We start from the raw sequence: 17,728 nt of genomic DNA on the forward strand, positions 1-17,728 counted from the left end.
TGTTTGTAAGACGAAGGAATTGATTGGGGACTTCAGGAAGGGCAAGTCAGGAGAACGCAGGAGAAGTCAAGTCAGGAGAACGGTGCTCATAAAGGGGTCAGTAGTGAAAAGAGCTAAATGTTCTTGGGGGTCAATATCTTAGAGGGTCTATAATGGGCCCAAGATATTGATGGAATCACAAAGTAGGCATGCCAGCATCTCTACTTCACTAGGAGTTTGTGGAGATTTGATATGTTGCCAAAGATGAGCAAATTTCAATGGATGTACCATGGAGAGCTCTGACCACCTGGTGTGGAGGCTGGAATGTAGCAGATCATAAGAGGTTCTCTTATTATGATCTTCAGGGAAGAGTACAGGAGCCTGAAGATGTGTACTCAATGCTTTAGGAACATATTAGTAATAATAGATCTGATTCTGATTCTCATTTGTCATCAACTGTCGTGATATACTTTTGGCCTCTTGCTCAGACAATGATGTAGTCTAATAGGTGTCACTTCGTGGATGTTGGTGTAAAATTGTGTTTTTGAACAAAAATGTTGGCTATGACAGGACATGTATCAGGAGAACTCCGCTGGAACGGATTTTTCTCTATTTTATAAAATTACATTTTAAAGATATGTACGTTCTTATCTCTGGTGTTGAAGTCACCCAGGATGTTGTGTACTTGAGTCCCTCTAAGATGTTAGCCACAAATTTTTTGAAACTTATGCTTATAATTCCTCATCTGTAGCTTTGAGATGGGGAACATGTGGATTATGTTGTTCTTGTCTACAAGGCATTATGAAACTGCTTTTCTCTTTATTCTACTTGATGAATACAACAAGCATTGCTGTTAACTCACGAAGAGTAGCCACACAGTTAATGTCTTGAGGCGTGAAAATTTTAGTCATAGAAAACTTCAGCATAGAACTAGGCTCCTCAGTCCATCTAGTCCATGCTGAAATATTATTGACCTGCCCCTGAGCCATAGTTCTCCATGCCCTTTCCATTCAGGTACTTATCCAAATTTCTCTTAAATGTTGAAATCAAACCTGTATCTACCACTTCTGCTGGCAGCTCATTCCACCCTCTGAGTGAAGAGGCTCCCCCCTCATGTTCGTCTTAAACATTTCACCGTTCACTGTTAACCCGTGACCTCTAATTCCAGTCTCACCCAACCTCAGTGGAAAATGGCTGCTTGCATTTATCCTATCTATACCCCTTATAATTTTATATACATGTATCAAATCTCTCCTTATTCTCCTATAAACCAGAGTAAAGTTTTAACCTTTCCTTATAAACCTGGTCCTCAAGTCCCAGCAACATCCTTGTAAACTTTCTCTGCACTCTTTCAATCTTTTTGACATCTTTCATGTAGGTAGGTGACCAGAATTGCGCACAATACTACAAGTTGGGTCTCACCAATGTTTTATTCAACTTCAACATAACGTTCCAACTCTTGTACTAAAGACTTGGATTTATGAAGGCTGACATGTCAAAAGCTCTCTTTAAGACCCTCTCTAGCTGTGATACCACTTTCAAGGAACCATAGATGTAATTCCCAGATCCTTCTGTTGTACTGCACTTCTTAGTCCCATGCCGTTTCACCACTTAAGTCCTACTCTGGTTTGTCCTCCCAAAGAGCAACACCTCACACTGGTCTGCATTAAATTCCATCTGACATTTTTCCAGCTGGTCCAGATCCCGTTGTAAGCATTGATGGCCTTCGTTGCTGTCCACTATGCCCCCAATCTAGGTGTCATTTGAAAATTTGCTTATCCAGTTTACCACATTATCATCCAGATTATTGATGTAGATGGTAAACAGCAATGGACCCAGTATAGATCCTTGTGGCACTTCACTAGTCACAGGCCTCCAGTCAGAGAGGCCACCATCCACAGCCACTCTCTGGCCAATGCCTAATTAAATGTATTACCTCATCCTGTATGCCAAGCACTTGAACCTTCTTGACCAACCTTCCATGCACACCTTCTCAAAGGCCTTGCCAAAGTCCATGTAGACAACATCTACTCTTGCCTTCATCAACTTTCCTGGTAACTTCCTTAAAAAACTTTATAAGTTTGGTTAGACACTATATACATGCACAAAACATTGTTGACTGTCCCTAATCAGTCCGTCTGTCCAAATATTGTATATCCAGTCCATTAGAATTACTTCCAGTAACATACCCACTACTGTTGTCAGGCTCACTGGCTGATAATTTCCCAACTTATTCTCAGAGCCTTTTTTAAACAGTGGAACAACATTGCCTATTCTTCAGTCTTCTGGCACCTCACCCATTGCTAACAATATTTTAAATATCTCTGCTAGAGCCCCTGCAATTTCTGCATTGCCCTCCCGCAAATTCTAAAGGAGCATCTTATCAGGCCCTGGGGATTTATCCACCTAATTTGCCATAGCACAGCAAGCAGCTCCTCTGTAATCCATATAATATCCATGATCTCACTGCAATTTTTGCCTAATTTCTGTAGATCTAAAACTGATTTTTTTTGCATCTGCATTTATTCGAGAGATGGATACAAAGTTCAAAGGTTCATGTATTATCAATGTATACAGTACAAGTCCTTTGGATTCTCCCTTACTTTGTCAACCAAATCAGCCTCATGCCTTCTTTTAGCCTTTCTGATTTCCCTCTTAAGTGTTCTCTGGCATTTCTTGTATTTTTCATGAGCTACATTTGTTCCTTGCTTTACTGTTCTCCATCTACTTCTTAACCACTCAGTTTACAGAAGCAAAGTTATTTCAAGTTAGAAGAGCCTCACCAATGAAATAAGATGATTACACACAACGTACCTACATAGTAGTTACAAGGTGAAGGAAAGCAACTGGGCCCTTAATAAGGAAGCTCAAGTCTCAGCCTTTGTGAGTTGAAGGTGACCTGGGACTGGGTTGGTTGTCATTTACCGAATTCCTTGTGAATGTGGAGCCGCACAATGGAAACCTGCATCAAGGAGTGCAGGAGGTGTACCCAGAGAAATCAGCGGCAGCAGAACACTGCATTCGCAATGGCCATAGGATTGACTTCGGCACAAAGCTACTGTGCCACACCAATGGTTTTTGGGACCGCCTGGTAAAGGAAGCCTTTGTAATAAAACAAGAGGAAAAGAATTTTAACAAAGGCAAAGGTCTCGCTCCAAGTAAGAACTGGAATTCGATTGTAAACAAGGAGGGAGAATGAAAGCAACACACACACAATGCTGGTGAAACGCAGTAGGCCAGGCAGCATCTACAGGAAGAAGCAGTCGACGTTTTGGGCCAAGACCCTTCGTCAGGACTAACTGAAAGAAAAGATAGAGATAGAAAAGAAAAGGGAGAGTGAAAACCTGATTCGATAAGGACTAGCCAATCAGGAGGGATGGACTATGGGGGGATAAATACCACCGGTCTAGACATTCCCAGGCATCTTCTCTGAAGAAGGTGGCAGTTAGTCATTGAAACGTCTGTTATAATCAATAATTGTACCAGGCTGGAAGCCCAAGAGGAGTTTATTCATTATATACGCCAGAAAAGCACTACTTCCTTTTTCAGTAGAAAATTTATTTATAGCTGTGGGTGAAGCTGCTGCCTCCCTTCAATATTCCCTCTAAACCTCTTTGCTTTTCCTAATTCGATATTCTCTAATTTTATCTACCTCTATGGGAGGGGGGGGGGGGGGGTGGAGAATAGTCCCTCTTAATTTTACATTCCTTCCATTTTAAAAGTGCTTTGAGGCAGTACAGGTGTCCCACCCTTTACAAAGATGAAGCGTTCCTATGATACCTTTCTTAAGCTGAAATGGTGTAAAGCGAAGAACCATTAATTTATATGGGAAAAATTTTCATAAAAGCAAAAATCCTCTTTGTAAAAGCGAAGTGGCGTAAAGCGAACATTCGTAAAGCGGGGACAACTGTACTAGGGTAAAAGGTAACAGGATGTTAATGTGTATTGTGTAAAGTGATTCAGTTTCTGTCTACACAGAACTTTCTCTAACTAAGTGCAAGGCCATAACAAGGTTGGTATGAGGTCGAGTCAGTATTGCCCTACTAGGGAAACTTTCACTAGCCTGATAATAGTGGGATAGAAGTTGTCCTGTAACCTCTAGTCCAGGATAAACAGTCATGGCTTCTTTAGTTTTTCCTTATAACTGAAATATTCTTTCCCAGGCAACATCCTGATGAATCTTCTCTGCACCTTCTCATGCTATCATTTCCTTGCTATTGTGTAAACCCCAGAAATGCACACAAGTCTCCAGTTGAGACCTGACAAAAGTTTTATAAAGTTGGAACATAATCTCTCCACTTCTGTATTCAATGCACCAACTAATGAAGGTCAGTGTTCCAAAGGCTGTCCTACCATATTATTTACTAGTATTGCACCTTTAAGTATTTATAGACTTGTAATTCAAGGCTCCTCTGTTCCTCAATACTCTCAAATCTTACCATTCATGGTACATGTTTTAGCCTCGGTAGTGCTTCAAGTATTGTCTAGATCAGGGCTCCCAACCTGGGGTCCACACACCCTTGTGTAATGGTGTTGCTCTATGGCATAAAATGACTGGGAATCCATGGTGTAGATGAAACTCCATCTGCCATTTTTTACAACATATTGATAACTTGCTGTGGCCCAAGACTTTCCACACTAGCAACAACTCCTTCCAATATTCGTCACCTGTAAACTTATTTACCACGCTCCCCACATTTGGAGGACTGTTTGCTGCCCATCAGTCTCCTGCAGTGTCCAGTAAAGATAATAAAAATATCAGACAGTGCCCCAAATATCTCTTCCCATGACTCCCACAGCAGCCTCAGGTAACCCCAACTGGTGCTGTGGATCCATTCACCTTTAAGCATGCTAAAGTGTTGCATACTTTCTCTTTGTTTATGGAGACCTTTACTGGTGCATCTCTGTCCTTTTCTGTGACCACTTTAAAGTGGTCCACCAGTAACACTTCCTCTACTTGATGAGTTGCATTATCTAAGGTCACCTCATTGGTTAACAGAGTGCATCAAAAAAAAATTCTCCTATGCATGTTTCAAAGATGTCAGCTCCTCTGAGATGGTCTTAAGATCACCATCCATAGTGTGCTGCAAATTATTTTTGGCATCTCATTTAAATTTAAAGTACATAATGTGCTTTTCCTTTCTTAACTGCATCTTTAATTATGCTATGCTGAGATATTAAATCTGAAAGTTCTTTAGTTTTTGTACTTGGGGTTCTTCTCCTATCATTTGTACAGGGGCATTTTTTTTTTACAGAAAAAACTTCCCAATTTCAACAACAGGGTTAGTGCGGCACTATTACAACTCGGGGCATTGGAGTTGAATTCCATTGTCACCTGTATGAAGTCTGTACGTCCTCCCCATGGAATGTGTGTGTTTTCTACGTGTGCTCAGGTTTCCTCTCAGTTCAAAGGTGTACAGGTTGGTAGGTTAATTGGTCATTGTAAATTGTCCCGTGATTAGGCTAGCATTGAATTGAGTTGCTGAGGCGTTAAACCTCAAAGACCCGTGAGGGCCTACTCTGTGCTGTATCTCTAAATAAATAAATGTCTACTACACCAGCTTTGTTGCATGAAGCTCAAAATGTAGATAGTATAGTCTAAAAACTATACAATCATGAAAACATTTGTAGAAATAGATTTTGTTTTTCATTTTTACATACTATATATTCCATCAGGGAGGAAGTACAGGGCCTGAAGACACATACTCAACATTTTAGGAACACTTCTTCCCCTCTGCCAACAGATTTCTGAAAGCTCTATGAACACTAAGTTGTATAAGACATGGATGAGGCCAAATTTTGAGTATTGTGTGCGGTTGTGATCACCTACTTGCAAAAAGATACGAATAAGGTTGAAAGAGTTCAGAGAAAATGTTGCTGGGACTTGAGGACCTGAGTTAAAGGAACAGATTGGATAGGCTAGGACTTCTTTCCCCCCTGGAGTGCAGCGGAATGAGGGGAAATTTGATTGGGATATACAAACTTAAGAGGCATATAGATAGGGTAAAATCAAGCAGGCTTTTCCCCCCACTGAAGTGGGGTGAGACTAGAGTTAGAGGTTATGGATTAAAGGTAAAAGTAGAAATGTTTTGGGGCCTCACCAGTGCGTTGTACAACTTCAACATAACATCCCAATTCCTGTACTAATTTGGAGGCAGCTGAGGGATTATAGGCTTAATTTAAGAAATGAGCTTCTCTACTTATAATAAGCATTTAATAATTGATTACAATGATCACATAATCACCTTTTCTCTTGCTAACCACCGTTCTCTTAGACTTTGCTCGAAACAGGTTACAGTTGTTGAAAAGCAATATAACACTTTTGTATTTTGCCATATCATGAGAAATCTGGAATGAAGAAATTATTTCCAGACCCCACCCACACATGATTGCCATTCACTACTGTGGTACAGTGCTAGCTAGTATGATTCCCATACACTAATCACACTGTGATGCGGTTCCTGTGAATTAGGGTATGGCATTCAATAGGATAAAGTTCAGAATTTGCTCTTTCGAATGGTCTGGACCATATTTCTCTAGCCCATAACCCAACCAAGATATGGCTACCTTCAAGTAGAGAGTCAGGTTTTGCCTGAGCTATGATGTCATAACTGTCTGCTTTGATCGAAGTTGGACTTAAACAATAGTGATTGACTGTAAACATGAGGAAATTTGCAGATGCTGGAAATTCAAGCAACACACACAAAATGCTGGTGGAACGCAGCAGGCCAGGCAGCATCTATCGGAAGAAGTACAGTTGACATTTCGGGTCGAGAACCAAGGGTTTCAGCCCGAAGCGTTGACTATTACTCCCTATAGATGCTGCCTGGCCTGCTGTGTTCCACCAGCATTTTGTTTGTGATTGCCTGGTCATTATTCCATATGAAAACGGCAGAAGCAGACCAAACAAAAGAAAAGTGTAGATAGTATAGTGTGGAGTATCTAAAATGCAGATTTTTATCAGCACCAAGCAGCCAACAGCAGCCCATATGTCTGTTGTGTGAATGTTTTTTTTTACAAATGAGGCAATTAAACCATTGTTTCCTTGAACATTTAAAGAGAATGCACCCTGAAAGCAAAGAAGAACATGTCTTATTTTCAGTCACTTTCTGAAAGCTTACAGAAATGGAAAATACTTCAAAACATTGTTTGCCAGCATTTCACAACTATACAGTGGTAGTTTGCATGCTCTATCATTTCACTATTCATTGTTAAATCTGGAAAGTACCATGCAATTAGAGGAGAACTGATTCTGCCAGCTGTAAGGGAGGTTCTGAGTATGATTTTGCAGAAGTCATGAGTCTTTGGAAGAAGATGGTGTAAGTGACCAATGCGACCAAGCTCCATTTCTCGCTGATTAAAGCACAGAGGAAGATTGAGATCATCGAGGCAAGTGCAGAAGACAAGTGAATGTTCAACGCCATCTACCACGTCTCGCTCACTGCTCCCAAAGGAAGGTCCATATATTTGAATGGTTCCTCTCTCTTCAATGCTTTCGCAGGATAGCTCCAAATTCAGGGTCTTGGGCAAGGTTTAATTGATGCAGTTTGTGGATTGGATTGTGTAGTTCGCATTATGATGTGTTTCTGGTCACTCCTTTTTCTTTTAACTATTTTGGGCAATTTTGATCAGGGTGGCCTGCAGATAATGAGCTGAACTGAATATGCCAGGTCTCTTGATTTTGCGTTTTATATTCCGCCTTTTCACTTTTTTTTGCCATTTGCAAGTCTATGGGGGTGGGTTGATGTTTTTCTCTTGAATTGGTTTTCTTGGTTTCACAGCAAGACTAATCTCAGAGTTGTATACCACATACATACTTAGTTAATAAATATACTTTGAACTTTGACCAAATAATTGCAGAAGTCACGAGTCTTTGGAAGAAGATGGTGTAAGTGATCAATGCGACCAAGCTCCATTTCTCTCTGATTAAAGCACAGAGGAAGATTGAGATCATCTCAGCAACAACTCTGTTCAAAGATGAATAGATAAAATGTATGAGATGTGGAAGCTTCATTGTCAATTTACTTAGGACAATAGAATTTGCTCTGCAGTTTTAATGATTCAACTTTGCCAGGCAACGAATCTTTGCTTCTTAGTTATGTTTGCTTCATAAAACATGAACGCATGGTTCAAGAGTGTTACTTGCATGAAAGACATATGGAGGGAGAATCAATATTTCGGGTTGTTGAGCAATTGTTTTTTCTTTTCTCTCTCGCGTTCTCTCACGCTCTCTCACATTCCATTCGCTAACATTCTTGTGCAAAAGGTGGGACACCACCATGGAGTTACTACTTTTTTGAAAAAGTTGTACCTAACATACTTGCCATTTATGGTAAGGTTCTGAAAACTTGTGCCAACCATCTGGCGGGAGTATTTTCAAACTCTCACTGCTACGGGCAGAAGTTTCCACTTGCTTCAAAAAGGCAACAATTATTCCAGTCTCTAAGAAGAATAATGTGAGTGCCTTAATGATTATCACCCAATAGCATTCGCATCTACAGTGGTGAAATGCTTTGAGAGGTGGGTCATGATGAGACTGAACTCCTGCCTCAGGAAGAACGTGGACCCACTGCAATTTGCCTATCCCTGCAATAGGTTAACAGCTGACACAATCTCAATGACTCTCCACACAGTTTTATACCACCTGGACAACACAAACACCTATGTCAGGATGCTAACCATTGACTGTAGCTCAGCATATAATTTCCACAATGCTGATTGAGAAGTTACAGTACCTGGGCCTCTAACTCCCTCTGCAATTGGATCCTTGACTTCCTAACCGAAAGACCACGATCTATGTGAATTGGTGATAACGTCCTCGCTGACGATCAACACTGGTGCACCTCAAGGATATGTGCTTAGCCCACTGCTCTGTTCTACTCTATACCCATGACTGTGTGGCTAGGCATAGCTCAAATACCATCTATAAATTTGCTGATGATAGAACCATTGTTGGTAGAATCTCAGTAGAAGACGAGAGGGTGTACAGGAGCAAGGTATGCCAACTAGTGGAGTGGTGTCACAGTAAGACGAAAGAATTGTGGACCAGGAAGGGTAAGACAAAGGAATACATACCAATCCTCATAGCGGGATCAGAAGTAGAGAGAGTGAGCAGTTTCAAGTTCCTTGGTCTCAAGATCTCTGAGGATCAAACCTGGTCCCAACATATCGATGCAGTTATAAAGAAGGCAAGACAGCGACTATACTTCATTAGGAGTTTGAAAATATTTGGAAATGCACTCAAAATGTTAACAAATACACTCAAAAACTTCTATAGATGTATCATGGAGAGCATTCTGACAGGCTACATCACTGTCTGGTATGGGGGAAGGTAGTGGCTACTGCACAGGACCAAAAGAAGCTGCAGAGGGTCGTAAATTTAGTCGGCTCCATCTTGGGTCTATCCTACAAAGTACCTGGGGATAACTTCAAGGAGGGATGTCTCAGAAAGGCAGCATCCATTATTAAGGACCCCCAGCACCCAGGGCATGCCCTTTTCTCATTGTCACCATTAGGGGAGGTACAGAACCCTGAAGGCACACACTCAACAATTCAGGAACAGCTTCTTCCCCTCTACCACCCAATTCCTAAATGGACATTGAACCATAAACACTGCCTCAGTTTTTTAATATATTATTTCTGGTTTTACACTATTTTTAATCTATTCAATATACATGTACTGTAACTGATTTAGTGTCTTCACATGCCAGTGATAATAAACCTGACTCTCATTCTGTGTAATTCACAGACATCTTGTTGCAAAAAAACCTAACAGATCATTCAATACTGTTATCATAACAGTAAATAAAATCAAGTCCTATGCTCTCAATTCTCGACTATTTCTAGAACTTCATACTGAGAATGATGAGCCATTTGAAGACTTGTTATTACACAGAGAAGTCAGATAGCTCTCAAAAAGGTATTACCTGAGATGCTTTTATGGGCTTTTTTGAAATTTTAAAATTCTTTGAAGATTCAAATGCTTGTTCAGTAATCAACTCAAGAATATTAGGCATGATAGTACTATTTATCAGAATTATTCACAAAGTTTAATGAAATTGATCTTCAGTTGAAAGGAAATTATGTAAATCTTATTGAACTCAAATCAGTTATCTCCACATTTCTGTCCAAATTAACCCTTATTTAAGTGCAGCATTGGCCATCACAACCTTTTCCAATTCCCGAACCTTTCTGAGTTGCTAGAGAAATAAAGGATACCAGATGATCTTCAAGTATACTGTGCCCATTTAGGTGGTTTATGCATAAAAACATGTCAGATGGATTTCAGGATCTTCTGTCAATCTGAATTCCAGATTGGGTAATGAATTCATTACCCAAACACTTGAAATGGGGAATTAACAGGAAGGATAGACGAAGAACTGATCTCAACACAAAATGACATTCAGCTGAAGCAGAGGTTCAGAACATCATGTCAAAACTTTTGAGGTGCAGAAAGAAATCACTGAACGCTATCCTGTACTGAGGAAAAGGTCAGGATGTTCTTCATTGTCTTTCCAACATATTTAGTGGAGAGTGGTTTCAGTGCATCACCCAATTTCTTTTAAAAACAACAGAACAAACTGCAAATTACTGAACCTGGGGATCTGAGACTCCTTCTGAGTGACATTCAGCTTGACTGAGAGAAGATGATATCACTGCACCAAGCCCATCATCTCATTGAAAGGTGAAAATGCAATGAAGTAGTGAATAGTTGGACTACTAATGTATACTCTAAACTTGTTGTTGAAAATTGTTTTTACTGTAATTATGTAAATAAAGACATTTTATTTGTACGTTTGAATAGATTTGAATAATTTTTGCAATTATTTGACACTGCTTTGAGTTTGCAGTTCCTATTTTATTTCACTGTGCGTTTTAAATCAAAATTCTTTACAGTTTTTGTGTAATGGCTGCAACAGGAGAGGGGGATGCTGGGGGATGTGATCTGGGAATCAAGGGGGAAGCAACCCAAAAAGGTTTGGGAACCACTGATCTAGACAACATCCATTGCCTTGCCTTCATCAACTTTCCTTGTAACTTCCTCAGGAAAAATCTAAACCATGTTGAATATTGCTACTCAGTTCGTGTCTATCCAAATACCTGTATGTCAGTCCCTTAGAATATTTTCCAATAACTTGCCTGCTGCTAATTTCAGGCTCACCAGCTTATAGTTTCCAGGTTTATACATGGAATTTTTCTTATACAGCAGAACAGCATTAGCTATCCTCCAATCCTCCGGCACCTTACCTGTTGCTAAGAATATTTTAAATGTCTCCAATGGAACACCTTGTCAGGACCTGGGGATTTATCCATTTTAATTTGCCTCAAGACAACAAGTACCTCCTCTAATCTGTACGCAGTCCATGAACTCACTGCTGCTTTGCCTCACTTCTATAGACTGTTTCCTGAGTAAATACAGATGCAAAATATCATACGAGGAGGTCTCAAAATGTCTTTTGACTCCATGCATAGACGAGTGCTCTGATATTCAAGAGGACGGATTTTGTTGTTTGTTGTCCTTTTGCTCTTAATATCTGTAGAAGCCTTTGGGATTCTCGTTCACCTTGTCTGCAAGAACAGCGTCCTGATTTGTTTCTGTTCTCTTGCACATTTGATACTCCTCAAATACCCCATTTGTTCCTTCTTACCTATACTAGCTATGCAGCTCCTCCTTAACTAAAGCCTCCATACCTCTGAATCCGAGGATCCTTTTATTCTGACAGGAGCATATGAACTCTATACATTCAATTTCACTTTTGAAGGCTTCCTACTTACCAAGCAAATCTTTGCCTTAAAACAACCTATCTTAATCCACATGCCAGATTCTTTCTGATTGGCTTTTCTCCAACTTAGAATCTCAACCCAAGGACCAGACCTATTCTTCTCCATAATTATCTTGAATCTCCAGGTATTGTGATCACTAGTTACAATGTGTGCCCCTACACAGGTGTCTGTCACCTGATCTGAACTTATTGATTGAGGAAACTTTACTGAACATATATGACAAACATTTTCCCACCTAATTCTTTAATACTATGGGAATCCCAATCAATATGTGGAAAATTAAAGTCACCTACGATCATAACCTTATGTTTATAGTCAGATTTTGTGAGTTCTCTGCAAATTTGTTCCTTTAAATCTCACTGACTATTAGGTGTTCCATGGTATAAACCCATTAATATGGTTATCCCTGTCTTCCTCTGTCCTATCAATATAGCCTTAGTAGATGAGCTTTCCAGTCTGTCCTGTCTGCGCACATTTTTATCAATTGTTCCACAGGCTATAAATTCTCACTTCCCCACCCCAACAAAATGTATTTGGTACTCATGATCCCTTGGCCTAAAGTTAGTTTCCAAATTCTTAAAACAATCTGGCATTTAGCATTTCATCTAAGCTTTCACAAAGTGTACTTTTTCCACATCTGTTGTTCAATGATTTTCATACATCAGCTTGATGCGTGTTTCTTAATTTCTTCAGATGGCTAATGCTGGATAACTTTGTATAGTTGGTACTCTTTAACTGTTAAGGTTTGACAGTATTAAGGTGTGATTTGTATCCTTTCAAAAAAGTTTTTTGACAGTTTTCTTAATACTGTGTGTCAGCTCTTAATAGCTCCTTTTTACCTCAGTATTACCTTATGTCTGATACTTTTTACTGCAATAAAGGTGCCTTATTAAATTTTTTCACATGCTGTCATGGTACCGCATGCTAATAATATCCTCTTTTCCTCAGTCATTTTGAACAATGGTAGTTGTCTACTCTAAAGACACTATAGCAGGGATTCCAAACCTTTTTTTATATGCCATGGACCCATACCATTAACTGAAGGGTCAATAGCCCTCGGGTTGGGAGCCCCTGCAGTACAGCCTCTGATCAGAATACGTGCTTGGAAGGTTTTTTTGCTTCCAGTTGATCAAAAGTGTGCTGTTGTTTCCAGATCTCTCTTTTTACTTTGGAATGGTTCCTTCAATGGATGTGGGATATGGTTGGGAATGGTTTTTTGAGGAATGGTAAATTATTTTGCACTTGGACTCCATTATTCTAAAGAAAAGTTGCATAGCTTCTACCCAGATGTTTTGCCAGTTTGTAATAGATGTAAGTCTGTGAACAGTAACTTGTCACATTCATTCTGGTCATGTTGTAAGCTTTATGCATACTGGAAAAGTATTTTTCACTGTTTCTCTAAGGCTTATGGGAAGTGGTGGGAACCAGACCCGCTCATAGCCATCCTTGGAGCAACAAGCTCCCTATCTTCAGCTAATATATATGAAAAAGTGGCTGTATTGTTTGGAATGGTGATTGCTAAGAAGTTAATCCTGCAAATGTGGAAAATGGACTCTGTGCCTACATATGATCTGTGGCTGAGAGAACTGGCAAACATTTTACATTTGGAGAGACTGAGACTATGTAATGAGGACAGAGGGGACATCTTTGAAAGGTTATGAGGGCCCTGTACTGGATTTTCTTACTGGGTGAGGACTGGGGTTTTTTGGTATGGTTCAGCTCTGCTGCATATGTTTACTTTTTGCCTCTATTTTTTTTCTCTTTTGCTGCTCAATATTTAATTTGATTTTGCTATGGTTGTGGTTTTTGTGGATGTGCTGTATTTTTTTTCTGTTAGTTTTTTTGTTAATTTTTTTCCAAGTCTGTTCACCTAAAACAATAAGATATATACAAAAAAATTACTTCGCACTTAGATTGCATTTTATTTTCAATAAAACCGAATCTTCATTTGTATCTTCATTTGATGGTCAACTGTGACGTATTAAACAACACACACAAAATGCTGGAGGAGCTCAGCAGGCCAGGCAGCACCAATGGAAAAAAAGTACAATCGACATTTTGGGCCGAAAAGTCGACTGTATACTTTTATCCATAGATGCTGCCTGGCCTGCTGAGTTACTCCAGCATTTTATGTGCGTTGTTTAGATTTTCAGCATCTGCAGATTTTCTCTTGTTTGTGAACCGCAACACAGATGAGTTTCTGTGCTGTTAATGCATACTCAAATACTGTGCTCTGCATATTTTCAAGCACAATTCTGTTTGTAGGAAGCTTGATTATTATTTTGTCACTATATTTGGTGTCCAGAATAATACTGACGTGTTTCTCTTATTGGTAAAATGTCCTGCAAACTAAGAGCCTATAGATAGAGTGGCATGAAAAAAATTGGGCATCCCTGGTTAAAATTTCTGTTACTGTGAATATTTAAGTGAGTAGAAGATGAACTGATCTCCGAAAGTCATAAAATTAAAAATGAAACATTCTTTTCAACATTTTAAGTGAGATTAGTGTATTATTTTTGTTCTGTACAATTTTAGAGTGAAAAAAAGGAAAGGAGCACCATGCAAAAGTTTGGACAGCCCAAGAGATTTGAGCTCTCAGATAACTTTTACCAAGGTCTCAGACTTTAATTAGCTTCTTAGGGCTATGGTTTGTTCACAGTCATCGTTAGGAAAGGACAGGTGATGCAAATTTCAAAGCTTTATAAATACCTTCACTCCTCAAACCTTGTCCCAACAATCAGCAGCTATGGGCTCCTCTAATCAGCTGCCTAGCACTCTGAAAATTAAAATAAATGATGCCCACAAAGCAGGAGAAGGCTATAAGAAGATAGCAAAGCGTTTTCAGGTAGCCGTTTCCTCAATTCGTAATGTAATTAAGAAACGGCAGTTCAGGAACAGTGGAGGGTCAAGTTGAGGTCTGGAAGACCAAGAAAACTTTCCGAGAGAACTGCTCGTAGGATTGCTAGAAAGGCAAATCAAAACCCCCCCCCCCCCCCCCGTTTGACTGCAAAAGACCTTCAGGAAGATTTAGCAGACTCTGGGGTGGTGGTGCACTGTTCTACTGTGCAGCAACACCTGCATAAATAAGATCTTCATTGAAGAGTCATCAAAAGAAAACCTTTCCTGCATCTTCACCGCAAAATTCAGCATCAGAAGTTTGCAAAGGAACATCTAAACAAGCCTGATGCATTTTGGAAACAAGTCCTGTGGACTGATGAAGTTAAAATAGAACTTTTTAGCTGCAATGAGCAAAGTTATGTTTGGAGAAAAAAGGGTACAGAATTTCATGAAATTAAACCTCTCCAACTGTTAATCACAGGGAACATTTCACTGGTAGAGGGAAGAATGAATTCAATTAAATACCAGCAAATTCTGGAAGCAAACATCACACTGTATGTATATTAAAAAAAAAGCTGAAGCTGTAAAGAGGATGGCTTCTACAATGGGATAATGATCCTAAACACACCTCAAAATCTACAATGAGCTACCTCAAGAAGTGCAAGCTGAAGGTTTTGCCATGGCCCTCACAGTCCCCTCATCATTGAAAATCTGTGGATAGACCTCAGAAGAGCAGTGCATGCAAGACGGCTCAGGAATCTCACAGAACTAGAAGCCTTTTGCAAGGAAGAATGAGTGAAAATCCTCCAAGCAAGAATTGAAAGACTCTTAGCTGGCTACAGAAAGCATTTACTTGCTGTGATACTTGCCAAAGGGGGTGTTACTAAATACTGACCATGCAGGGTGCTCAAACTTTTGCTTCAGGCCCTTTTCCTTTTTGTTATTTTGAAACTGTAAAAGATGAAAATAAAAAAAGTAATCTTGCTTAAAATATTAAAGACATGTCATCTTTAACTTTATGTCTTCTGGAAATCAGGTCATCTTTTACTTAGCTATTCACAGTAACAGAAATTTTGACCGGGGTGCCCAAACTTTTGTATGACACTGTATCTTAAATATGGTAATTCAATTGGTCTTCCTGTGTGAATTTTTGAAGAGCTAATATTTGTTATCATAGATTTCCTTTTTGAGAAGTCGGGTATTCTGTTTATGTAACTTTCCTTCATGTGTTGTGGATGATTTCATGTAAAGTATTCAATTTCTTCAATCATAATCATTCTCTAATTTTTGCAGCATTTTTATGTTCCTGGAATTTTTAAAATTTCTTTTCCTTTTTACATTTCATCATGCAATATTATCAAAGTAGTTTCTGGCACAAATTTAACATAATTATTCCTGGAATAGTTTGAGAAGAAAGATTTCTGCCTATTGGTATATAAATATGCTCAATTTATTTTTTTCATGGCAATGTCTTCTGCCTGAATTCTTTGCGATGCTAAGCACTGAGTATTCCAACTGATTTTAGTAACTAAGTTTGAGTCTTTATGGAAATGTAAAATCAATGAGAATTAAATTGAAGTGTGTTATAATGAAAAATATTTTTGCAGTACAAAAAAGGCTGTCAGTGATGTATCACGAGCTATTGAGTGGCTGCATCTGCAAAATTGCTAATTGTAGTAGTTTTTGGTACCCTTTGGCTTAATACAAATAAGAGACATGATCTGTGTGACTAAAGCGAAGTACAGGATAGACAGTTCATTTTTGTGTATGTGTGATTCTGTAGCCAACCGTAAAGGTAATTCAAGTCAGAGCTGTTTACTACCACTTGAATGGTATGGGAGCTGCAGTTGATAGAAGTCTCAGGAGTGAGACTAGCTCGAGAGCACAGATCGATGTCCATTACCACAACTTAAAATTTTGTACATACTTGCAACAATTGTTGTGTTTACTGCACTGTTATTTCTCGATACCAACTGCAATGAAGTGAATTTGCTAAAGATTGATACTATAGACTTTGAGGTCAAAGGCAATGAAAGGTTTCCCAAAGAGCATTACTGGTTGATAATATTTGTGAACAGTGCAAAGTGTGACATGTTTTTGAAAACTCATTCATGATTTATGTCCATTTGAACTTCCGTGCTGAGTGCTGGCATTACTTAAACATCGGGATGCCTAGGGCTTTGCCTCCCATTGCTTAATTTTTCATATACCATTTGTAACAGGAAAAGTCAAGGCTGCAGTGCTTTGGCGTGACTTGTGAGATTCCTAGGTTCTGTTTACATAGTGCTCTTCCTGTTCATCATGCATGTTGATCTATGCTGAGACTGCACCAGATTGATACCTTGATTGCAGGTATGCATGATGTTACTTTTTCTGTTCTGAACTCATTTAGACCAGGATTGGATTTCTGGTTTGTGGGTGATAAAGTATGTCCTGCAGAGGAGGGTGAAATCATTGAGGACTGATTGATATTAATTAATTCCATCTGGAAATGAATTGTGGATATTGTTCATCTCAAGGTTTCAGTTTCCCTTGTCTCATTATTAAGTAGCCTATTGATCTTTTTTCACAGATTCTTTATGAAGTAGTGAGTTCTAATATAAAATATCAGAAGAAATTAAACCCCTGTAGAATAAATCTGTCAGTATGAGTAATCTCAGGGGCATGTGAAAAAGACTGAAGGGGATTTGTGTAAGAGTGGTTGCCAAATTATGTCAATGTCAGTACCTTTTGCCCTGTCATTACAACTCTAGTCATGTGCAGATTGGGCAATTAACTGTTGACTAGGTAAAGCTTCCTTCTAATGTACAACTGACTAGAAATAGAAACACTTTCTAAAGATGAATTTAATAATAAATGAAGGAATTTGGAGGTGTAGCATTACTTTCTCTAAATCATTTTTCAATAAAATAAAACAAAATTGGTTTGGGGAAAATTAGCTAAGTATGGTTTACACGGAAGAAAATTGTTGATTCTGTTTCATTATACTGACCAGTGAGAAATTGTATGATTTTTTTCCCTTGCTTGATTTGGTGAGTAATGAAGCACATAGTTAGCCCTCAACCTTTTGTCATTATCAACATTTTCCATTTGGTCCAGAGGGTCCCAAAAACTTTTTAAGGAATCT

General features: G+C 39.1%; 1 protein-coding gene across 5 annotated transcripts in view; it reads left to right on the forward strand.

Annotated features, from left to right (window-relative positions):
- poc5 (POC5 centriolar protein homolog (Chlamydomonas)) overlaps positions 1–17,728 on the forward strand; it is a 123,700-nt gene that overhangs the window by 72,373 nt on the left and 33,599 nt on the right. The window lies entirely within an intron of this gene.

The sequence above is a fragment of the Hemitrygon akajei genome, chromosome 6 (assembly GCF_048418815.1).
Source record: "Hemitrygon akajei chromosome 6, sHemAka1.3, whole genome shotgun sequence".
In the NCBI taxonomy this organism is placed as follows: domain Eukaryota; kingdom Metazoa; phylum Chordata; class Chondrichthyes; order Myliobatiformes; family Dasyatidae; genus Hemitrygon; species Hemitrygon akajei.